The 24,978-nt window shown below is 43.5% G+C and overlaps 1 protein-coding gene and 1 long non-coding RNA gene across 3 annotated transcripts in view; one reads left to right on the forward strand and one right to left on the reverse strand.

Moving 5' to 3' along the window:
* Nucleotides 1-24,978, reverse strand: part of CHST8 (carbohydrate sulfotransferase 8) — a 242,317-nt gene that overhangs the window by 29,924 nt on the left and 187,415 nt on the right. The gene's annotated exons all lie outside the window — the stretch shown is intronic.
* On the forward strand, nt 1,595-12,673 carry LOC310712311. Its single transcript, XR_014528847.1, has 4 exons — nt 1,595-1,618; nt 1,733-1,809; nt 3,336-3,423; nt 12,618-12,673. It is a non-coding gene; the product is annotated as an uncharacterized lncRNA (long non-coding RNA).

Genomic DNA, 24,978 nt, shown 5'->3' on the forward strand with positions numbered 1-24,978 from the left:
CAGTCATTGGTCTGTGGCAAGGAAAGAGCCATTCGGATCAGCAGCACCAGAAGCTTAGCTGTTGAAAGTGATGGGGCAGAGGGGGTCTTGGGGTAATCTCAGAAGAATTAAATCCGCCTTTGCCAACTTGGTGCCTTTCAGATGCTTTGGACTACAACTCCCATCAGCCCCAGCAAGTAGGTGTACAGCTTCTGCAAATCCGGGACTGTCCCTGAAAAATAGGGACACTTGGAGGGTCTGCTGCATCCATTTTGATGGATAAACGTGTCCATTTGGTCTAAAGCTGTGCTCATCTTGTTCCTTCTTGACTGAACCCTGAGGGAAATTAGAGGGGATTACAAGAGCAGCCATGAAACTGTCACAAGACTATCACCAGCTTAAGAGCTGATGAGGCAAACCGAGGGAGGAAGAGGGGTCTACGCACAAGCTATTAGCCCGAATAGCTGCCAACAAGCTTTTTGCTAATTGAGGTGCCCTTGTTCAAAGATGGCACAGACCTCAGAACACTGGATGCTTGAGGATGTACAACAGGGAAGGGCCTGTTGCCCTCAGTAAGGTAACTGCCCTCCTTCCCTACTTGTGAGTTTCCCAGAAGCATCAAGCTGGCCATTGTGAAAAGCAGGATGCTGGACAGCGTGGACCTTTGGCCATATCCATGCAGGGCCACACCAAGCCATTTCCCCATCTGAGGCAAAGGACAAGATGACACACCCACCCCATATATATTTTTGAAATGGAAAAATAAGGAAGTTGGTTTTTTTTATGCTACATTACAATACAGTGCTACCTCGGGTTAAGTACTTAATTCGTTCCAGAGGTCAGTACTTAACCTGAAACTGTTCTTAACCTGAAGCACCACTTTAGCTAATGGGGCCTCCTGCTGCTGCCGCGCCGCCGGAGCACGATTTCTGTTCTCATCCTGCAGCAAAGTTCTTAACCTGAAGCACTATTTCTGGGTTAGTGGAGTCTGTAACCTGAAGCGTATGTAACCTGAGGTACCACTGTAAAACAAATCCAAAAAAGATGGCTTCCTCTATTCCGTGTACAGAAGCTGATTGAGATGACAATTGAATCTTACTTTAGTACTAGAAAATTGTATCACAAGCAGACTGAGGGAGGGCAGACTGTGCAACACGTCTCTTCCAACAGAGGGGAATGGCCAGGAACTCAGCAGGAGGAGGAGTCAGGGGGCAGCTGTCATTGCCCCACCCCAAGCTTCTTCCACCTGAGGCGCTTGTCACAATATGCCTAATGCTAAGACTGGCCCTGACTCCAGTAGGGTTCTTGCTCCCACAGGAGGCACTGATGGCCCCCAATCTGGTGTTGGGCAGCTTAGGAACCAACCCCCATGGCAGGTTGCCAGGAATGGATAAGACAAGGAAAAGTCCTTACCATCTGCTTTTATCCAGTATTTACAGAGAGAGGCTTGGGAATGCAGCCCCATGGAATAATAGTGTTGTTCTGAGTAAATCTCCATCCCCCTTCTCTTCCACTTCTTCATTCATCAACAGCACCACCACACCTACGGCTGCTGCTTAGGGCCATCTTTCTCCGATCCTGCTTGTGAGTTTCTCACAGGCCCCTGGATGTCCATGGTGAGAACAGGACGTTGGATCAGGTGAGCTTCCTTTTGCGTTCTGTTTAAGGTCTTCTGAAGTGGGGTGCAGAAGGACAACTTCTGCCGTTTGGGGTGAAACCTCCTGCAAAATGCTCCTCATCTATTTTGATTTAGGGATACCCCTGTGGCTAAAAACAATGCCAAGGCTGTCATCCATGAAGAAAAACAACTCTCTGAGGTCTAAGAAAGAGGTACGTTTACTATTCTTATTTTAATAACTTAGAATCTATCCATTAAAAAAAAAAAGCAAACCCATTTATTCACATATCACAATGACTTGCGGCAGAGACTGTCTGCTATTTGTTAATTTATTTAGATTAGATGCCGGAATGAAAACCAAACAAACTGTCATCTTCAGACACACTCGGGCAATTAGAATGTTGCATGCATGATAGTTTTATAATTCAAATCAGAGAAACTTACTGAAGTCATAAATTAAGAAGCTCATTACATTCTCAATTGCGTTAATAGGAAAATTCAACTTACTGGTTTTTTAGTGAAGAATTTAATAATAAATCATTGAAAATGTGTCTTTGTCCCCCTCCACCCGTCGTCGTTTATTCTTAATGCTAAGATTGTTATGACATGTTTGCTACCTCTCTTTGTCATTTAAAAGAAAAGGAAACATTCAAACTACAATTAAAGGCAGAAATTTGAGTGTTGCCAAGGAGGAGCTGAATAATCAGCCTTTTTCACATAGTCTGGAGATTTGCTTCCCATGCAATTGGGATATTGGGGAACATAAGAACGTAAGAACATCTTGCCGAAGCAGGCCAGTGACCCATCTTGTCCAGCATCTCGCAATGGCCACCCAGATGCCACAGGGAAACTCTCAAGCATGATTTGAGTATGAATGCTCTCTCCTCCAGTTGCTGACAGGGTTGGTACTCAGAGATAGACTACCTCTGACAGTGGAGGCAGATCATGGCCATTGTCTGATCTGCTTTTAAAGCCATCCAAGTTGATGGTCATTGGTGACTCCTGGAGGAGTGAGTTCTATAATTTAACTATGCACTGCTTGAATAATTACTTCATTTTGCATGTCCCACAGAAAACACATTTAACAATCATTTTTGTCCAAAGTTCAGAGTTTGGATGTGGCAGATCTGGAACACAAGAAGATGGAGTGGTTTTCACCAAGTCCCCCACTGAAGCTTCAGAACACCCACAATGCATTGTAACCATTTTATGACGCAGGTGGCGCTGTGGGTTAAACCACAGAGCCTAGGACTTGCCTATCAGAAGGTCAGCGGTTCGAATCCCCGTGATGGGATGAGCTCCCATTGATCGGTCCCTGCTCCTGCCAACCTAGCAGTTTGAAAGCACGTCAAAGTGCAAGTAGATAAATAGGTACCGCTCTGGCGGGAAGGTAAACGGTGTTTCTGTGCGCTGCTCTGGTTCACCAGAAGCGGCTTAGTCATGCTGGCCACATGACCCGGAAGCTGTACGCCGGCTCCCTCGGCCAATAAAGTGAGATAAGTGCTGCAACCCCAGAGTCGGTCATGACTGGACCTAACGGTCAGGGGTCCCTTTACCTTTTTACATAACCTGCTGGCATCTTCTGTCTCACTCAATCCTATTTCTTGCCCAACCCTTTGTGTTTTTTTGATGGATTTCAGTTGCTAAAGTATTCTGGAGCCAAAGTCATAGGAGCCCTGTCCTGCTGGCCACTGAAATGGTCTCCTGTAGGGTTTATTGACTCCACTTTCTCTTACAGCTGAGCAGATCAATTGTATCCCCCATGTGCTGGTGAACTCTGGCTGGAAATTGCAGACGACTCCCCAAGATGAGGCTCCATTTTTAAGGTAAACTGATGCTTAAATTACGGAAGAAATAATTCTTAACCTTTTGCGGGAGGAAGATATTAAACAGAGGAGGTTGCAAGCCTTACAGCAGCAAGAGTTTAGCTTTAATTCAATTTGCTTCATTTCTTTGTGGTCTTTCTGAGACCACATAAATTAGACCTGTGAAACATGAATCCCAGTAATTAGGTACAAGGATAGGCCCTTAACAAAAAGAAATGGGTCCCAAAGTCTGTCAATTCACAATTTACCACAGCCCAGTGCTTTTTTCTTCTTCTCAAAAAATGTTTAGGGATACTCTCATTTTGACTCAAGAAAATCACCATTTTATAGTTCAAATCGGGAAAAATAAATACAGTAAATGGACAAAAGTACAAAGATTCACAAAATGTTTAGGGGTATGCGTACCTCTGTATTCCCCCAGGAAAAAAAGCACTGTCACAGCCCCTGTTTTCACCTGGTTTTCAGTGCAAAATTTCAAATTCAATATTGAGATCTGTTGAAATAATAACAGTGGAAAATTCCTAATTGGCCAAGCCTTATTTGCAATTCACAACTCCAAAATCTAGGAAGAGATCTGTATGCGGAGAATTTTGGAATGTTCTCTACAAACTGGTGGCATTTGGTTACGAAGCGGTTTGGGGGAGTTGCTGTAATATGCAGATACCGTGAACCTGGGGCTCACATTTGCATTAAGAACAGCTTTTAATTGGGTGCAGCTAGAAGATGGACAGTTATTGCAGATGGATACTCCAGTCTACAGGCAAGGTGCCATTTTAGAAAATGACAACTTTAATCCCACAACCCAGGGCTACATCTCATTGCAATACAAAGTGCTCCGGATATCGTTTCCGTGCTGTCGTAAAATAATTGCTTCCAGACAAGCGGCTCCCCATTTACCTCAGTCCCCATTTCCTAAACTTCCTGTTTATTGTTTGGGGTGACTTTACATCTCATTATTATGTGCTGCAGGTGTGCTCGGGATGATTAAAGCCCAGAAGCTGGCTTTTCGCCCAGCCTAGGATTTAAGTGGTACTTGCTTAATTGCACACACTATTTCTGAGACTATAATAGCATCAACTCTCAAAGCATCTTCCTTCCCAAAGAAAATAAGCTGGATGTTGGTGAAAGTTCTCCAAGGAAAATGAGAGCTGCTTAATGCTGCCTTGCAGGGAAATTAGATCCTAGCTGAGTTCTAGGATTTCCCTTTTGGAAAAGAATCACACCTCCTCTTGCCCATAACCCACGCAAATCAGGCAACGAGGGGTGATTGTTTTTGCTGTAAAGGATTAATGTAGTTGGATTTCTTTCTTTTTTCTTTTTTCTTTTTAAGTTATATTGAATTCTTCAGTATACAGTGAACACAATCTGTTCTAAAATGTAGCTCCCCCCCCTTTTTAAAAAAGCTAATCAAGCATAGCAAATTTAGTTAGGATGCATATGGAGTTGCAGAATGATCAAATTGCAATTATATTTTCTTAATATGCCAGCAATATTTAGCAATGATTCGAGGGTTAGGGTGGGGGAGTGGGCTGGGGACTTAAAATAAATACTGTTAGTATCCCAGTGATGTTCAAAGAATTGTAGAGTTGGAAGGGAACCAAAGGGTCATGTAGTCCAGCTGCTGAAATGCAGAATTCCAGCTAAAGAATTATTGACAGATGGCCAGCCAATCTCTGGCCAATCACAGTGCCCAATCAGTTTTCTCTGATAGCCCACAAGCAGGACATGGGGGGCAACCACCTCCATCTCCAGGTATCTTTAGTGGCACCCTGCCCCAGAACTTGGTAATAATAATAATAATAATAATAATAATAATAATAATAATAATAATTTATACCCTGCCCATCTGGCTGGGTTTTCCCAGCCACTCTGGGCGGCTCCCAACAGAATATTAATAATAATAAAAAAGCGATAAAACGTCAAACATTAAAAACTTCCCTAAACAAGCCTGCCTTCAGATGTCTTCTAAATGTCAGGTAGTTGTTTATTTCTTTGACATCTGATGGGAGGGCGTTCCACAGGGCAGGTGCCACTACTGAGAAGGCCCTCTGCCTAGTTCCCTGTAGCTTCACTTCTCACAGTGAGGCAACAGCCAAAAGACCCTTGGAGCTGGCATATAATGGACCAGTCTCTGTTTTGTACTTACAGCTATCTCTCTCCAGAATTTCTCAGTGAATCAGGTCCAGACCAAGTTTGCCCCCAGGTGCCACTGAAATAAATGTGGTTAATCATGACTAAATAAGTTTCACTGATTCTAGTAGGAGCTGTGTGTAATTCTCCTAGCCTGGATCCAACCTACAGTGGTACCTCGGGTTACATATGCTTCAGGTTACACACACTTCAGGTTACAGACTCCACTAACCCAGAAATAGTGCTTCAGGTTAAGAACTTTGCTTCAGGATGAGAACAGAAATTGTGTTCTGGCAGCGCGGCGGCAGCAGGAGGCCCCATTAGCTAAAGTGTTGCTTCAGGTTAAGAACAGTTTCAGGTTAAGTACTGACCTCCGGAACAAATTAAGTACTTAACCTGAGGTACCACTGTACTGTCTTTATGTGACCATTGGATAAGCTTCAAGTCTGCCTTGATAGAATTACAGATCTGTCATTATGAACTGACTGATATGAACTGAATTCTTAATGGTGTATGATACCACGTATATAACAGCTTTGAGGAATTTTCTCCAGAACTGGTTTCAATAGAATAATGAAACCCATCAATACAGATATGCAACCACCATACATTAGAGGTTCATGCCTAGAATTATTTTCCCATTTGATGTCTACAGAAGATCAATACCCTGCAACTCCGTCAATATCCTGTAAATTTTTGATAATAATCCTTTTTGTGAAAGCACAGCCACGAATAATCTTTCAAAGTTAGTTAGTAAGTAAAAGTTATTGCTGTGACTTGCTGTTATAAGCAAACAGCGTATTAACCTGGGGGGCGGGCCTTGAAAGAGGATGTTGAATGGTTTCTTTAAATGTAAAGGTTCATCATTGTTCCACTCCATGTGTATGTCTTTAAGGGGCCGGAGCAAGGGCCAGAGCAAGATAACGAGACCCAGCTTTACAGCTGTGAAACATAGCAGGTGCTGCTGAGTTGTATTTGATTAAGGCGTGTCAGCATTTGGGTAGAGTATATAAGGAGCAGCACCTAGCTCTCCCATTACCCTGGGGGATGGGTTGGTGGTTGGGTCATGTTTGTTTGTTAATATATTTAGTGTAAATGGAGTTTTTGTTTTTCTTATTAAAACCTTCTTTAAGTACTTTTTGAGTCCTTTCTTTTTAATGCATGATCTCCCCAGCAAGCTCTCTGCAGCGTCACTATACTGCAAAAAGCCAACATCTTTGGTTATGGGCCCAGCTGCTGAGTGGATGACTGCATATTTTTGGACTCTGAGAAAGGTTTGAAAACTCCTTCTCCTGTTAGCGTAGTTTTTGTGGGTCTGGAAGAGTTCCAGGATGGTTGACCGGGTTCCTGAAGCTGAGAAGGCTCTGGTCTTCCCACAGCTGACAGATGAGAACTATAGTTTATGGTCTTTACGGGTGGAGGCGCTTTTGACCTCTAGAGAAGTATGGACCTATGTAACTGATGACCCTCCTAACCCTGTAACTAATGCTTGGTCGAAAGGAGATGCAAAAGCCAGGGCGATAATTAATTTGGCAGTCAGTGACCAGCAAGTAGTCTATATAAGAAAAAAGAAAACTGCCAAAGAAATGTGGGACAGTCTTGCAGCAGTGCATGTTAGAAAAGAGTCAGCGTCTGCATTGACGTTTTTCAAGCAGTTGTACCAGACGAAGTTGCAGCCGGGTGGTGATTTGGCAGCACACTTGAGACGTCTGGAGGCAATACGCGGCGAATTAATTCGAAGGGACATGGAGGTACCTGATATTCAGTATGTTTTTATCATCCTTTGTTCCCTTAATGAGGACTTTGATGGTATAGCTAGCCAGATATCTGCCGTTCCACCAGCACAATTAACTGTGGAAGGGGTAACGGCAAGATTAATGGGCGAGTTGGATAGAAGGGAGGCTTGTGCCATAAGCACTCCTGTTTCCAGAAAGAATGAGGAACGCCATATGCAAACCTGTGGTGATACAACTGCATTTAAAGCTGCAAAGCGTTGTTGGTTCTGCAATAAGCAAGGACATTTTGCAAGGGACTGCAGATCCAAAAGAAAGCAAAGTACTCCCAAGCCTGTTTCTGTTCGTCAATCACGGTCGTCAGCCCAGCAGCCGGCATCGTATAGTAGAGACAGAAACGAGCCGCGAGCTTTTCATGCTCGGACTAAAGATCGTAAAAGAATTAAAGGTGCCAAGTGGAAGTCTTTTGTTGTCGACTCAGGAGCATCTCAAAATATCTGCAATGATCGAAGCTTGTTTATTTCTTTCGAAGAGGAAATTGGTAATGTACATTTAGCCAATTCACAAGTCTTGCAGTCGCTTGGCAGGGGTACCGTTAAACTTGACTCTTTAAACATTACAATAGCGAACTGCATTTACTGCCCGTCAGTGGACAATTTATTGTCAGTAAGGTGCTTTGCTCATCAAGGCATAACTGTGCGTTTCTTAAAGTCTATGTGTGAGTTTTACGAGGGGAACAAACGTCTATTGTATGCCCGGGAATCTGATGGTTTATATAGACTGTATTTTCGCACCTACTCACAATCACATATAAATTGCAGAGCAGCACAGTCAAGCCAGGGGTTGAGGAATGTAAAACCACATTCTGGGTGTATCCACGTGGCGCACAGAATTCTGGGACACCTGAATTTTGCTGATGTAATTAAGACAAAGAATATTGTCAATGGCCTCAACTTAAAACCATGCAAATTCTTTATGCAGTGTCTATCCTGTTGCAAGAATAAGATTAAGGTTGCACGCAAGGGTAGGTGCTCAGATAGGAAAGTAACTGAGCCATTTGAGCGTGTACATTGTGATTTAGTTGGGCCACTCCCACCATCATTAGGAGGTTCTAAGTACTGGCTTACTCTCATAGACCAGTATAGTAGATATTGTCGGACTTATGCAATAGCTGAGAAGTCCCAAGCATTTGAGAAGTACAAGGTTTTTTGCAACTGGGTAAAAACGCACTTTAACAAACCAATTAAGAACCTGTTTTCTGACCGGGGTGGGGAATTTGTTTCTGAGGATTTTGAGAAATTCCTGGAAGCGCAGGGGACTACTCATGAGTTATCTTGCCCCCGAAGTCCCTGGCAAAATGGGCTTGTTGAAGTTGTGCAGCGTGACTTGCAGGCAGGGGTTAAAACTTATCTGCACGATGCTAATCTGCCCAAAGCGTTTTGGGCTGAAGCACTCCATGCTTTTTGTTATGTTAGAAATCGCAGTTATCATTCTGGTTTAGATGTCACCCCCTATGAGAAGCTGTTTAAAAAACGCCCTAATCTGAAATACCTACGTATTTGGGGTTCAGATGTAATTATGCATTATCCCGCTAAGCAAAAATTGGGTGAGCGTAGTGTCCAGGGAAAATTAATGGGCTACCAGCAGGGGGCGTACAGAATTTACATACCAGCAACTGGCAAATTTCATATTACCAGAAGCATGATACAAACTGTAAATTGGAATGGGGTTGCTGTTTTCCAAGATACTGATGGTATAAATGATACTGAGGAAGAAGAGGAAGCAGCAGCAGGAGGAAATGGTGATTCTGAATTAATAGAAAAAGACAAAAAGCCTGTTGAATCTGATAATTTGTTTGATGATTTAAAGTCACAGGCATCTGAGGGGAGGTTAGATTCTCTTGAGTTTTCTGACCGTGAGCTTAGCCTACAGGCACCTCATCAGTCTGACAATGATGATTTACAACCTGAAACTAGTAGTTCACTCAGTCCCATTAAGTCTGAGGAGTCTGACTCTCCTTCTGGACTGAGACGTTCAGATAGAAAGAGGCAGAAGCCACAACGTTTTGCAGATGAACATTTTAATACTGTGTATGCCAATAAGGTGGTTTTTGAGCCAAAAAGCTACAATGATGTTCAGAATTTACCTAAGCACCAAGCTGTAAATTGGTATAAAGCTATGAACTCTGAGATAGCTTCTTTGAAAGAGCATAACACTTGGTCTCTTGTACCACAAACCCCAGATATGAGACTTATTGATTCAAAATGGGTTTATAGAGTTAAAATGAATGACAAAAATAAAGTTGCAAGGTACAAGGCGAGATTAGTTGCTAGGGGTTTTCAACAAATTCCAGGTGAAGATTATGTTTTGTGTTATTCACTAAGTGTAAAATATGAAACAGTTAAGCTTTTGTTAAAAGATGCTTCACAGTGTGGAAAAGCCCACTATGCAATGCTTCTCTGCTCTTAAGAGAGTGGTAATGTACCTTAAACATACCATACATTATAGGTTGCAGTTTACATCACACATGAAAAACATGTACAAAGTATGCTTTATGTTTTTGTTCCACAATGATGAACCGCAGGGGAAATGTTGAATGGTTTCTTTAAATGTAAAGGTTCATCATTGTTCCACTCCATGTGTATGTCTTTAAGGGGCCGGAGCAAGGGCCAGAGCAAGATAACGAGACCCAGCTTTACAGCTGTGAAACATAGCAGGTGCTGCTGAGTTGTATTTGATTAAGGCGTGTCAGCATTTGGGTAGAGTATATAAGGAGCAGCACCTAGCTCTCCCATTACCCTGGGGGATGGGTTGGTGGTTGGGTCATGTTTGTTTGTTAATATATTTAGTGTAAATGGAGTTTTTGTTTTTCTTATTAAAACCTTCTTTAAGTACTTTTTGAGTCCTTTCTTTTTAATGCATGATCTCCCCAGCAAGCTCTCTGCAGCGTCACTATACTGCAAAAAGCCAACATCATATACAGTGGTGCCTCGCAAGACGAAAATAATCCATTCCGCGAGTCTCTACGTCTAGCGGTTTTTTCGTCTTGCAAAGCAACCCTATTAGCGGATTAGCGCTATTAGCGGTTTAGCGAATTAGCGGCTATTAAAGGCTTAGCGGCTTAGCGGCTAAAAGGCTATTAGCGGCTTAGCGGCTTAGAAAAAGGGGGGGAAAGCGAAAAAAAATCGGAACACTCGCAAGACGTTTTCGTCTTGCGAAGCAAGCCCATAGGGAAATTCGTCTTGCGAAGCAGCTCAAAAACGGAAAACCCTTTTGTCTAGCGGGTTTTCCGTCTTGCGAGGCACCACTGTACTCTCTCTCTCTCTCTCTCTCTCTGTGTGTGTATGTATATATATATATATATGTCAGCTTTTTAGATGTTGTATTTAGGACCAGCCAATGTTCAGATCCTTCTCCCCCAAATATTCACTACACATATTTAAAGAAAAGCAGGATAGAAGCAAAGTGGGTAGAAGAAGAAGAGGAAGAGTTTGGATTTGATATCCCGCCTTTCACTCCCCTTCAGGAGTCTCAAAGCGGCTAACATTCTCCTTTCTCTTCCTCCCCCACAACAAACACTCTGTGAGGTGAGTGGGGCTGAGAGACTTCAAGAAGTGTGACTGGCCCAAGGTCACCCAGCAGCTGCATGTGGAGGAGCGGAGACGCGAACCCGGTTACCCAGATTACGTGACTACCGCTCTTAACCACTACACCACACTGGCTCTCGATGTGTGCTAAGTGAGCAGTTGGACATAAATGGAGAAAATGGGCTTCCAACAGCAAAGGTCAAAATGTTTGTCTGAATTTTGTGCTTGTTTCCTGTTCATATTCTGGAATTACTTGGGGTGATTGATTTGTTATTTGTGTTCCTGTGGGTGTGAAAAGAGAGGGCAAAAAACAAAACAAAACAAACAACAACAAGCAACAGTTGAAACGCACACACAAACACACTTCATTTTCAAGGAATGGATGGCTACAATGGCTTTTGCGGATGTCTGAAAGAAAACAAAAAAATCCCAAAGCACCCCAATCCCCAAATATATAGAGGTGAAAAGCATACGAATCAGGATTAAGGGTGGGCCTCCAAAAGTTTGATAGCCAGGTCAGGTCTGGGATAGTTTGAAGAACAGGCTGGTTCTGCTTAAAAGTCAGGAAATGCATGCATTGATGAAAATAAACCTTTGGCCCGTATTAAAGTGTGCTTTCTCTGTTCAAACAGCCGTAACATTTTAAGATCCTTGAATAGCCACCTTCTCTGTTCTAAACAATCCCTGGCCCAGAAGGCGATGTCATAACAGTTCCTTGGGGGGTGCCAGTATGCTCTTCCTCACTGTAACCGTTCCATCAGTCTGTGGCAGAGGAGGGAAGGAAAGGGATGCAGGGCCAATAAATCACTGGAACCGAGAGACCAGCCATTTGGGAAGTCTCCTGTCCTTGAACGTTTCCAGTTTAGATGAGCATAAGAAGAACTTGTAACTAAATAGGAATGGGCAAAACTGTCGATTTTAATTTCTCTTGACTTCTCATTTTTCTAGTATTCGGTTCTCCACATTTGCACACCAGTTTATGATTTTTCATTTTTAAAAGTCCTCATGAAAATTAATCAGCAATTTAGTATGAATGTCTTTATATATCTATCATCTGCGGAGGGCCTTCTGGCGGTTCCCTCGCTGCGAGAAGTGAGGTTACAGGGAATCAGGCAGAGGGCCTTCTCGGTAGTGGCACCCGCCCTGTGGAACGCCCTCCCATCAGATGTCAAAGAGAAAAACAACTACCAGACTTTTAGAAGACATCTGAAGGCAGCCCTGTTTAGGGAAGCTTTTAATGGTTAATAGACTATTGTATTTCAATATTCTGTTGGAAGCCGCCCAGAGTGACTGGGGAAAGCCAGCCAGATGGATGGGGCATTAATAATAATAATAATAATAATAATAATAATAATAATAATAATAATCTGTCTATCTATCTATCTATGCAATTTTTGCCCAACATGCTATTTTTTTGCATGCTATTTTTACTAACATATGCATTTTAATGCACAGTTTCCTTTGTATGTTCACTCATGTACATGTTACTTAGCTGGATAACTGCATTGCAAAATGTGGAGATGTACACATTTTTAAGGGTGGCTGTGTTTCAGTTTGCACATTGTTTTTCAAAGTGAGTGAATGCAAACAGATTTGAATTTCTTTCCCATCCATATTTTTAACTAAGCACTTGAACTTGAGTTTGCTTTCCCCCTTCTCTTTCCAAATATGATTTGCTTCATTACCCTTACGGAAGAAAATGCAGCTTTAACTCACGTGATTCCGCTGCCATTTATCCACACAGAGCTTGCTAACAAATAGCAACATGGACAACTGCCAGGCATTGTGGCTGAGGGATGCTTTGACACTCTCTCTGCAAATTTGTCACTTTTTAAAAAAACGTGACAGAGCCATCCCCATCAATGAAAGAGTTGGATGTTCACAGCATGGATTCCTCATTACATGATTTCTGCATGGAGGAAGCAACGTAATCACAGGCAAGGAAGCTGCTTTCTATGCATTGCACACTGTGCAAGTCGTCAGAGAGCCCGGACTATATGGATCAATTACTGAAGTTTGTGGGCACCGTTCGGCTGTCTCAAAGTGTGCCATAAAAGACTTCCACCATGAAAAAAAAAATTAAGGCAATTTCCCCCAGAAGCCCCATACACATTTTGCTTTCTTCCCCCCTGGTGACTCAAATATCTGACTTTTGAAAGGCCTGTGACAGTTTCATAAATGGCAAAAAGCCCCCTAGAATGTCATGACCTTCTTTTTAATTTCAAACTACGGCACAAGCCTCTGCTGCCTGCAATTAACAGGGAAAGGAAAACGGCACCTCAGAGATGGCACTTCAGTACTTGAATGCTGCTTCCATGCTCCCAATAGCAGGTGGGAAGAGAGAGAGAGAGAGAGAGAGAGAGAGAGAGAGAGAGAGAGAGAGAGAGATATGGTTTGGTGCACCAAAGAGAGTAAGAATTTCCCCCAGACTTTTTTCCTGAGGAAAGGTGGATGCTTTAAGCCTGGAAAGTGTTCTTTCATTGCACCCCCTTTCCCCCCATTTGGCGATTTTGGTGTGGTGCATCATGCTTCCATCCGCCTGCCTCACATGCAGCACACCTGGAAGCCTGTTTGACACAACAGGTGAAGAGGGACCTATATGGAAAGGCCACAGAGGACCATGTCTCCCCATCACCCTTGTTTCAGCTGGAGATTTAAAGGATCCATGCCTGGGTTAAGATGTGGTAGCCAGGGAAGGAGGTTTCTGTCCATTTTGGTGTTCTCAGTTCCTCATTTTTCCAGTCTTCTCTTCGGTTCACCCCATCTGCACATCAGTTAACTTTTAAAATCTAGTCCACATGAAAATCTGTATAGAACTTTGTGTGTATTTCACCCAATGGGAACACTTTTTCGATGAAGTTTCCCCTAATATTACCCCCTTTGCACATTATTTTCACTAATACAAGCATTTCCATGCATTCTTTCTTCTGTTAAAAACTTTTTTTGTACACATGCTTTGCAACACAACACTCGGAGAAGTGCAAATTTGAAAGGATAGCTGCGCTTCCTTTCCCATGCATTGGAACTGGGGGTGTAAATTTGCTAGGCTCACATTCCAGGTACAGAGGCTGACAGGATGGGAAGGTGCATCTCATGTCAAGAATGGCAATGGCATAGCACCCTCTAGAGCACCTGAGGGATAATAATAATAATAATAATAATAATAATAATAATAATAATAATAATATCTTTATTGTCATTGGCCCCTTCGGGGACAATGAAATTACTTGACTGCTCCATAAAAACACTAATTAAACAATACAGTATAATACAGCAAGGGAGATTAGATGACTTTCAAAGTCCCGGCTTCCCATTCAGGGCCGAGATCGCTCTGGAGAAGAAGCTGTTCTTAAGACAGCTCATTCTTGTCTTCATCGTCCTGTATCTCCGTCCCAACGGCAAGAGCTCGAAGAGACAGTGACCAGGATGCGATGGATCTTTTACTATGTCCAGTGCCTTCCTATGGCACCTTGCGGCATAAATCTGCTCTAAGGTGGAGAGTGGGCAGCCAACAATGCTCTCTGCTGCCTTAACAACCCTGCACAAGCCCATCCTGTCCTGGGTAGTACAGCTTCCGTACCACACACATAAGCCATAAGTGAGCACCCTCTCAATGGATGCAAGCTAGTTTAGGTGGGACACAACAGGACTCTGATCTCTGATAGAGAAGAATGGCTGGGCTGGTTGCTGCCACCTCCCTCTGGCATCTGCCTCATTCTGCCTAATGGTAGGACCAGCACTGTCCATTTCTATGGCAGCACCCTGTTAAAGGATTTCACCCCACTGGCCCCACATAATACCACTGTATTTCTGCACCAGGCTTTGCTCTCTATCCTGTTCAGTCTTAAGCTGTTATCTTGGGTTAGTTTATCTGCCCCATTTTATACACAATGATTTAACCTTTCTAATGATATATTTTGCCTCTTGAAGTTACGATTATTTGCAATTGTTCCAAAGAGATATTTTGAATTGTAATGTTTATATTGTTGCTTATTTGACATATTGAGAGTCTCTTTGGGTACAATTCTGTGGAAAAGCAGCAAACGAATGATGAAGTGGAAGAACTCAGAAACTTGGGAGGAAGTAATCATGTTCTCCTGGGTTTCAAGATACAGAGGCAAGGGAAATCAGGCCCACTTTCTGGTGGGGCCGGGTTGTGGTCCGGCCCCCTAGCGACTCCCCTCAGCGTCGAGGGCGGGACGGTGTCCCGCATCATGCTGGGGGAGACCCTGGTCACGTCAGGATGCCAGGTAGCCAACCAGCTTGCCTGGGGGGCGTGGCCGGGGACAATTTAAGCCTCAGCACAACTCTGAGGCTTCCTCTTTTAGCCTCATGCCACGGATCTCCTGCCTTCCCTCCCTTTTTTCCAGGTTGCATCATTGGTCTTGCTATGGACTTTGGTTGGTCGCCATTGAGGGGCCTGGTAGGACTTTTTCCACTTGGCAAATTGGCGCCAGCCACTTGGTTTTTGCCTACCTCGTAGCAATCGTCACAACTTTGTAAGGTTTGGCGGTTAGGCATTGGAATAGCAATGTGTCGGGGAGGGGAGGGGAGGCCATCACCTGCCCCTCCATACTTAAGGTTATTCTGCTAAAGGAATCCAGGGGTGTGGACCTTGTCTGAAGCCCGGGGAGGGGCTAGGGCCTTGCTACGACCCCATCGGGAACCCAGGGGATGTTTGAGTCAATCCACATCGGTGGGGCTCCCCCTACTGGAGGTTTACCCTTACTAGACTTCCTGCAAGGCGGGCAGGAGTCAGATATAGTCTATTGATGCCAATGCCTAAGTCAATACCACTCACATTCTGTAACCAATAAAGTTGTGGCCTAAATTTTGCCCATTAACATTTAACCTAAATTTCTGTGTCCTTGTGCCTTTATTCTCCTGGGGGTGGCTTGGGGGCCTTGACATGCAAAACTGAGTGCAGTTGGACATGAACTCTGGACTTTAAGAAGGCTAATTTCGAAAAGCAGAAGTAGCTACTGGATGTGATCCCATGGTCAGAAATACTCAGCGAGAAGGGAGTCCAAGAAGGATGGGAGTTTATAAAAGGAGAAATATTGAAGGCCCAAACACAGACAATACCAACGAGAAAGAAAAGGGGGAGGCATCTGAGGAAATGGGTGTAGCTTCATAAAGAGGTTACAGAGGAACTGAGAGTTAAGGGCATGTATAAGAAAGGAAAGAAAGGGGAAATCACAAAGGAAGAATATACACAAATAGCTGACAGTTGCAGGTGGGGAGTTAGGCTGGCTAAAGATCAGAAGGAGCTCAGGCTTGCAAGAGAGGTCAAAAATAATAAAAAGGTTTATTCGACTATGTCCAAAGTAAGAGAAAGAGCAAGCAAGTGGTAGCTCCCCTGTATGGGGAACAAGTAGAAATGCTATTGGGTGACAGGAATAAGGTGGAACTACTCAACATGTACTTTGCCTCTGTCTTCACCCAAAAGGAAAGTGATGCCCAACCTGGTGATAACAGAATGAATGACGTAAGGTGGGAGCTGCAGACTAAGATAGGAAAAGAGGTAGTAAGGGAACACCTAGCTACTTTAAATGGATTCAAATCTCCAGGGCCTGATGAGCTGCATCCAAGGGTACTAAAGGAGCTTGTGGATGTAATTTCAGAGCCTTTGTCTATTATCTTTGAGAATTCTTGGAGAACAGGTGAGGTCCCTACAGACTGGAGGTGGGCAAATGTTGCCCCCATCTTCAAAAAGGAGGAAAGGAAGACCCAGGTAAGTACCGACCGGTGATCTTGACATCAATACCAGGGAAGGTCCTAGAATAGATAATTCAACCGTCGGTCTGTGAGCATTTAGCAAATGATGCTGTGATTACTAAAACCCAGCATAGGTTTCTCAAAAATAAGTCATTCCAGACCAATCTGATTTCTTTTTTTTTTATGGAATTACAAACTTGGTGGATCAGGGCAATGTGGACATAGTGTATCTTGATTTCAGTAAGGCTTTTGACAAAGTCCCCCATGATATTCTTGCGAGGAAGCTGGTAAAATGTGGGTTGAACGAGGTTACTGTTAGGTGGATTCGGAAAAACTTTCTGACAGTAAGAACTGTTCAGCAGTGGAACAGACTCCCACTAGAGGTGGTGGACTCTCCTTCCTTGGAGGTTTTTAAATAGAGGTTGGGTGGCCGTCTGTCATGGATGCTTTAGCTGTGATTCCTGCATTGCATTGGGGTTGGACTAGATGACCTTGGTGTCCCTTCCAACTCTAAGATTCTATGATTCCATGAATGGGTCTCTCTGCTCATCCATTCTGCACAAAGAGTGTATAGAATTTGTCCAAAAATACTAGCCTGAAATCCAGCGGTTGCTTACGTGCCTCGTGTCTAAGTCACAGCCCAGTTATTGATCTCCCCTCTTATGAGAAATTCAAGCTGTAGCTTTTGGCTCTTGCTGTCAGCTGCCCCAGAGAATGCAACAAGATACTTATTTGAAAATGGAAATAATGAATCCAGAAAGAGACTGAACTGACTTTGTTCTTTTCCCAGCTGTACCCTGTGGAGGTGTCTAGAGAAGGAAGTATTAAAGTTACTAAAAATAATTTCAGCGCCTGGTCGGTATTATCCTCTGGGACCACTGTAGTTTGCAGAGCTACACTGAGGCTTAACCAGGAAGGCCTGGTTTTTGCCTTCCATTTCCACAGAGCCAGACAAGCTAGCATTGAGGAAATAACCAGAATGAACATGACATACATCCTTTTAGGAAATATATTTGCTCCTCATAGATGGCAATGATAACCGTGACTTCATTTCAGAACTCAGTTTGGAGTGTGGATAAGGATGGACAAATCTGCCAAGTTTAGTTGTTCTCTGCTTGTCAGCTTTCCAATGTAACGTTCAGTTTTCCCTATTTCTGCATCAGTTTGTGATTTACTCATTTATTTTTTTAAAAAAGAAATTTGCCTGACAATCTGCATCTGCATTTCCCCAGGTAGCCACCCACCTGAGCTGAGTTGGAAGAAGTAACCCAGAGAAATGCCTAAATCAGGCATAGACAAACGCCGGCCCTCCAGATGTTTGGGACTTCAATTCCCATAATCCCTAGCTAACAGGAACAGTGGTCAGGGATGATGGGAATTGTAGTCCCAAACATCTGGAGGGCTGGAATTTGCCTATGCCTGGCCTAAATCATGGGTGTGGGGGGGCCACAGGAATCCTTTTGCCTGAATGGGTGGAGTAAAACACCAAACATTGAGAAGAAAAGTGCCTGTATATTTTGTTTAGACTCGGAGGGTATTTGAGACCCCTTCTTTCAACATATACACACACCAAGCTACACGAAGCCTCCATGCTTTTTACTTCTGGGAGAGAAAACGTAAGAGGTAACATGATAGAAGTTTATAAAATTATGCATAGCATGGAGAAAATGGGTAGATAATTTTTTTTCTCTTCTTCCCATAACACGAAAACCTGTAAACATCCAATGAAGACTGAATATTGGAAGATTCAGGACAGATAAAATATTCAGGACAGATAAAATTCAGGACAGTTATTTCTCCATTTGCATTTCTGACAATCAGTAGTAAAGAAAAAATACCCTCCCCATTCCATTTCTGGGTCATGAGTCAATCTAGTCATGTGTAGCTTTCTGAGCTATGATCATCCTCCATGTCTCCAATCCACTGCAGATTCCTTCCCTAGATGCTTCTCTCTTTCAAAATATCACCCCCTTCTTTTTCCCAGCAATATGCCTGACTGATGCCCTTGATTTAAGGCTCATGTCACAGAGCAAAGAGGCATGTTTTCATGTGCCATTAATTCCTTATCACCTTTGCATTTATCTCCACTTTGGATATTGCTCCTTATTTGGTTCTGCTTGAACAAAAGATTCCTGGGACTTCTTCTGATTTGCAATATGGCATCAAGGGGGTTTCAGTTTGGAAATCTTCCTCTTCCAGACTGGGGGCAAATGGTGGTGGGGCTGCCATAATCACTTGACTTTGCTGCACATTCAGATAAAATAACTGGCATTCTTCACCCTGAATACAACACAAGTGATACCTTTGCCTTTAATTAGTGGAGGACATGGTTTATGCAGAGAATGGCAATTCGATCATTTGTTGTTCAGCAACACATTACAAATGAGAGAAGAAAGAGTGATGGCTGCCTACCCTCAACACCCCCACCATGAAAAGATCAAAGGCACAACAAAAGCTTGTATGCACCCCAAATTATCAAACCCAATCTTTGCTTGTGGCAAAATGACACAATAAGGTGGTTCTCAAACTTTCTAAGTTGCAGAGATCCCTTTCCACATTGATGTATCTGCTACACAACCCCTGCAGCTTGCAGGGCATGCTGGGAAAAGTTCTGGAATGTACATGCTCTGTTCATAGAAGCGTCACAGTTATGCCTATTTAGCCTCAGCTGCTTCCTGTGCAGGTTCTGTATGCATTACAGTGGTACCTCAGGTTACATACGCTTCAGGTTACATACGCTTCAGGTTATGGACTCCGCTAACCCAGAAATAGTGCTTCAGGTTAAGAACTTTGCTTCAGGATGAGAACAGAAATTGTGCTTTGGCGGCGCGGCGGCAGCAGGAGGCCCCATTAGCTAAAGTGGTGCTTCAGGTTAAGAACAGTTTCAGGTGAAGAACGGACCTCCGGAATGAATTAAGTACTTAACCCGAGGTACCACTGTATAAGGAATGATCAGTAATGAAGACCAGCTGTCTTTCAACAGTATGTCCACCATTACTGATATTTTCATTGCAGAGTTCTCAAAGAACCCAGTGGTTCCTGGAATAGAATTTAAAGCCCATTGCTCTAATACAGAAAATGCCCCCACCACATATGTATCCTAGGTTGCCACAATTACACCAGTCACCTACCTGAGGATGTTTAAAGTGGTGATGCTGATGAAGGGGTAGAGATGCACCCTGCAACCCTATGCAGTATCACAGGTGATTCAGATGCAAACTCATGTCATACGCAGTCATAAGGTTTAATCTGTTCTTGGTCTTCCTGCCTTCCACCCCAATTGGCACCAGTCACAACTGGATTTAAGGGACTTTAAAATTCAACAAATTATGCACAGCATGGAGAAAGTGGATAGAAAAACCCCTCCCGCCCCCATAACATTAGAAGTCAGGCACATCCAATGAAGCTGAAAGTTAGAAGGTTCAGGACAGGTTAAAGAAAGTCCCTCTTCAGGCAGTGCATAGTTAAATCAAGGAACTCACTCCCACAGGAGGCAATGATGGCCACCAACTTGGATGGCTTTAAAAGAGGGTTAGATAAACCCATGGAGGGTGAGGCTATCAGTGGCTACTAGCCATGATGACCTCGCTCTACCTCCACAGTTGAAGGCAGAAATGCTTCTGAATACCAGTTGCTGGAAACCGCAGGCGTGGAGAGTGCTGTTATGCTCAGACCCTGTTTCTGGGCTTCCCATCCAGGCATCTGCTTGGCCACTGTAAGAACACAATGCTAGACTAGATGTACCATGGGCCTGATCCTGCAGGGCTCTTCTTACACCCTTCAACTTACAGAAGCCACAACTGTGGCTCTGACTGTTAGGGCCTCTCTGGGGCCTCAGGAAGAGGAGGTTCTTTCCCACCATCTGTTTCCTCAGACCCTTTTTACTGGAGAGGCTTCCAGGGATTGGAAGACGGGGCTTTCTCCATGGCAAAGCACATTGCTGCCAGCTGTCCAGTGTTTGCAGAACTTCCCTTCATGTCTAAGACCAGCAGTTAGAAAAGACAATCCAAGTGAGTTTGACCAGAAAAAGGCAACAATGCTGGGAGATTTCAAAGTGGATGGAAGAGTGATCAACCACTGGGGGTGTCTCTCTTCACAAGGAGAGGGTGGGGTGTGTGGGTCAGCAGTGCTCCCCCATCTTCTCTCAGAAGGCACTTGCAGAAGAGACCGAAATAACTTTCTGCAGGAGCTATCGGGTGATAATGGCTGGCAGTTACTGCAGGCTTGCCTTGGATCTGAACCACTGACCTGATAGATTAAAGGCCTCAAATCCCATTACAAGCTCCTGCTCCAGCAGGAGGATGAAGGGATCCTATCACCTTTGGAATTACTGACTGCAAAGAGCCGGTTCCGCTCCTCACACTTTTACTTGGGTTCAGTGATCAAGTTCACGATGGAAATGAATGAGTCAAGCTGAAAGGGGCGACTCGGCTGTTCCTAAATGTTTACTGCAGAGAAATGCCGCAAGAGTGCCGCTCATTCCAATTAAGCTTAAACAGCTTGGCTCAAGGGAAGGAATGGCTAGTGGCACACAGCCTAGGGCTATTTCCCAAACCCAGCTCAGCCGTATAAGAAGAATTTCATCCATATCCAATACAGCAGTGGGCGGGGGGGGGGGGGAGAGAGACCTTTTTCAGTATTCCCTATTGCACAACTTTCCAGGGGCGACATGCCAGTGGTGGGAGGGGCCACAGGGGTGACTACAGGATGCTACAGTCAAGAGACTTCTACATACAGGCCTCTCAAATACAGGGCCATTTCTTGTGAGTTCTTGGCTCTTCAGTCCAGAAGACAATGCTAGATTTGGATTTGGGATGGGCAAACCCGTCTTATTTCCGTTTATCATTTTTCCAGTCTTAAATCCTGTACTCCGCATTTCTGCATCAGTTTGACTAAAAAAAATAAAAATCTCCTGGAAATTAATATACATGTTTGCATGCAATTTCCCCCAATATACAGCTTTTTACAAACCCACCTTCCATAACATAATGCATTTTTATGAGCTTTTTTTTTTAAAAAAACCCCAACATATGCACATATTCCTCAAATATTTGCATTTTTGTACACACTACTTGGCTGGAGAACCTATGCTGCAAAACTCAGAGAAGTGTGGCTCTGCTTCAGTTTGTGTATTCTTTTGGAACGTGCGAATTAGGTAAGTTCCCATTTAAATGAAAGTTGAATCAGATTTATTCCCCATTCTTAATTTGGACCCAAATATCCATACTGCATGCTTTCCCTCCTTCCTTCTCCCCACCTCTGCCATGTTCAAACTAGCCTGCAGAATTTCGTTTAAGAATAAATGAACAAATGTTACGTCAAGCAGTGAGAGGTCTTATAGGAGAGAACATTTTATCTTCAAAGATAGAGCTCATATGTAGGTGCGGAACAATTGGTCTTTAGGATGAGTTTAAATAGCTAAAAACTTACATCCTCAAGCAGGGATAAAATGGAAAGCAACATTTATAGATGCATGGACCTTTTGGGGAGTCTGAATCACTTATTGAGTACGTAGAAGAAAGTCTGAGCAAAATAATTTGCACACATACACACCAGCACATTTCAACCTCTATACTGCTTAAGAGCTGCCTTGGGAGTGTAGCCTGACAACATTCATTTTAGGTTGCCTGCTTTTATGTGAAATTGAGATGAGGACAAAGAATATTATTAGAAACTAATTTTTCCTAACTCTCTCATGAGGTTTTAATGTGGCCAGGTTTCTGCCTGCACACAATAAAGTGTGCTTCAGTCAATAAAAAATTGGTGTGAAAGTTAAAATCATCATCTGAGCAGCTCAGTAGATAGTGGGATGGTGAGCATGGACAGACTAATGCATTTTCCCCCCAGATGGCCATGCTTAGCATCAAGGTCTGTTCGTCCCTGTTTAATGAAATTAGTGCACAAGATCACACACCTGTAGTGGTGTCAGCTGAATGAGCAAAACCTCCTGGAGTTGAACTCGGAGCCAAACCTATGCCACACAGCACATAGTTAAACAGGAGACAGTGATGGGCACAAATTTGCAGCAGGGTTAGTGAGGGGTGTGATCTTGGTGTATGTGGCAAAAGGAGAGTCCTGTGGGCTGGATAGAGGCATCTGGAGGGTCACATTTGGGCAAAGGTGAAAGTAGCAAGTGGTAGGGAGGGATTCAGAAGTTCACCTCTGGCTTAGAACAAAAACCAAACCAATTTTGGGGCTTGGATAACTCATTTTGGTGGCCTTTAATGACCCCCTGCAGTTTGTTTTTTTTTGCACCCGGCGCTGGCATTTCCAGTGTCAGCTGAACAGGTGAGACCCACACAATCTGCTGCTGTGGTTGCAAGAAATATCCTACAGGGTAGGATCACACCGCAGAAAGCAGACTTGGATCCTCATATCACCAAAAGGTTATGTTAATTTTTATTTTTATTTTTTAAAAAGAAATCTAGCCTTTTCCTCATCTTTAACTACTCTGAATATATTAAGGGGTAAAGCATTCACATTACATGCGTGACTCCATCGTACCACACTAATTGCTGGGGTATTGCCACTGAAATTGATGGAAAATGGCAGGAGCCCCAGTGAGTGATCTGAATATAAAATGAATCTTCTGGAACACTGGCCCTTAAAGTGTAGCTGAGCAATAAACAAATACATCCACCAGAATCCTTTAGATGCAGGAGATAAATATAAACCTTATTTAATAGTTTCACAGGCGTTCCTAATGGCTGCTGCTGCAGCGGTAATGACTCAGAAAAATGGACAACGTTTGCATACTTCCATGCCCTCCCTGCATAACTCTTCTATGGTAACACTGAAAGGCAAACTGGCATAAAAGCTTTTAAAAGTCCATTGAGAGCAAAAAGGAGTCATTGTTAACATGATTAAAAACATGAATATTGTCTGGAAAGTATGATTAGGCAAGAAGGGACCCATCCATTTGGGCTCTCAGACAGGGAAAGGTTTTCATGAGAGCGAAGTGTGGTTTGAGAGAAGTTACACTTCTGACAGAAGACTGACATATTTCTTTTGTCCAACAATTGCTTCTGAAATAATGTAAAAACCTACAACATCTGCTTAGTGCCATGGCTCTGGGGTGAAGTTCCCCACCTTCAGGGGATAAGGCTGGGGATTCAGAATGAAAGGGGGAATTTGTGCAGATGTACATAACCAGTGAAACAATTGATTGATTAACTCCAGCTACAAAAAGCCAAAGATGATGACCATCTTTGCTGCAAGTCCATCAATACCTACCTACAGTCTCTTCGCGTGGAGTGTTGTTTAGCATTTTTTGTTGTGGTCAAGATTTAATTCTGGATATATTAATTTTGCTGTTGTTGATATTACTTTTTTGAATCTCTGTTTTTAAACCTCCTTATAACTTATATAAAGGGACGCAGGTGGTGCTGTGGGTTAAACCACAGAGCCTAGGGCTTGCTGATCAGAAGGTTGGTGGTTTGAATCCCTGCGACAGGGTGAGCTCCCGTTGCTCGGTCCCTGCTCCTGCCAACCTAGCAGTTCGAAAGCACGTCAAAGTACAAGTAGACAAATAGGTTCTGCTCTGGCGGGAAGGTAAATGGCATTTCCGTGCGCTGCTCTGGTTCACCAGAAGCGGCTTAGTCATGCTGGGCACATGACCCAGAAGCTGTACGCCGGCTCCCTCGGCCAATAAAGCGAGATGAGTGCCGCAACCCCAGAGTTGGTCACGACTAGACCTAATGGTCAGGGGTCCCTTTACTTTACCTTATGACTTTTATGGGGATTGTTTAATTTTGTTGTGTACATTCCGATATGTTTTTATTGATTGGCTATGACTACTTTTGTCATATTTTTGTAATTACATAAATCCATTTATGTAGTAAGCTACCTCGAGAATGGTTTTAGCTATGGAAAAGTGGCATGATGAGGAGCATTTGTGCAAGAACCCTAACCCTTGCATCAGTGCCTCTCCAGATCAAGGAGGCAGTTCTGCCCTTCTCTATCTGACAGCACTGCAGCTCAGAAGCCCTAGTGGAACCACAGTCTCTTCTGCTCTGCGGGACTCAATAACTGCTAAAGCAGACTGGACTCCTTTAAATGAAGAGACTCCTGTCACCAAAGGCAGAGCTAGCAACTGAGATAGATCTGCAGCTCCCATTTAAAGCTCATTTGGAGGACGACTGGTGCTGAAGCAACATCAGGGATTTGCTTTCTACAGAGTCTCTCCAGCCTGAGCACTGCATGGAGCTGTCCGTGGTACAAATGAAGTCTTTCTTCTGTACTGCTGAGACCATTGCTAAAAAGGGAACAATTTGCATCAGTGAAAGTGGGAGTGTTATTATTATTTAATTATTATTTATCGGATTCATGTGTCACCTCTGCAGGAAACTGTAGGCGACTTACAAAAACGTATAGAATCACAAATACCA

This window comes from Podarcis liolepis (genome assembly GCF_965112155.1).
Source record: "Podarcis liolepis genome assembly, chromosome: 7".
Lineage (NCBI taxonomy): Eukaryota > Metazoa > Chordata > Lepidosauria > Squamata > Lacertidae > Podarcis > Podarcis liolepis.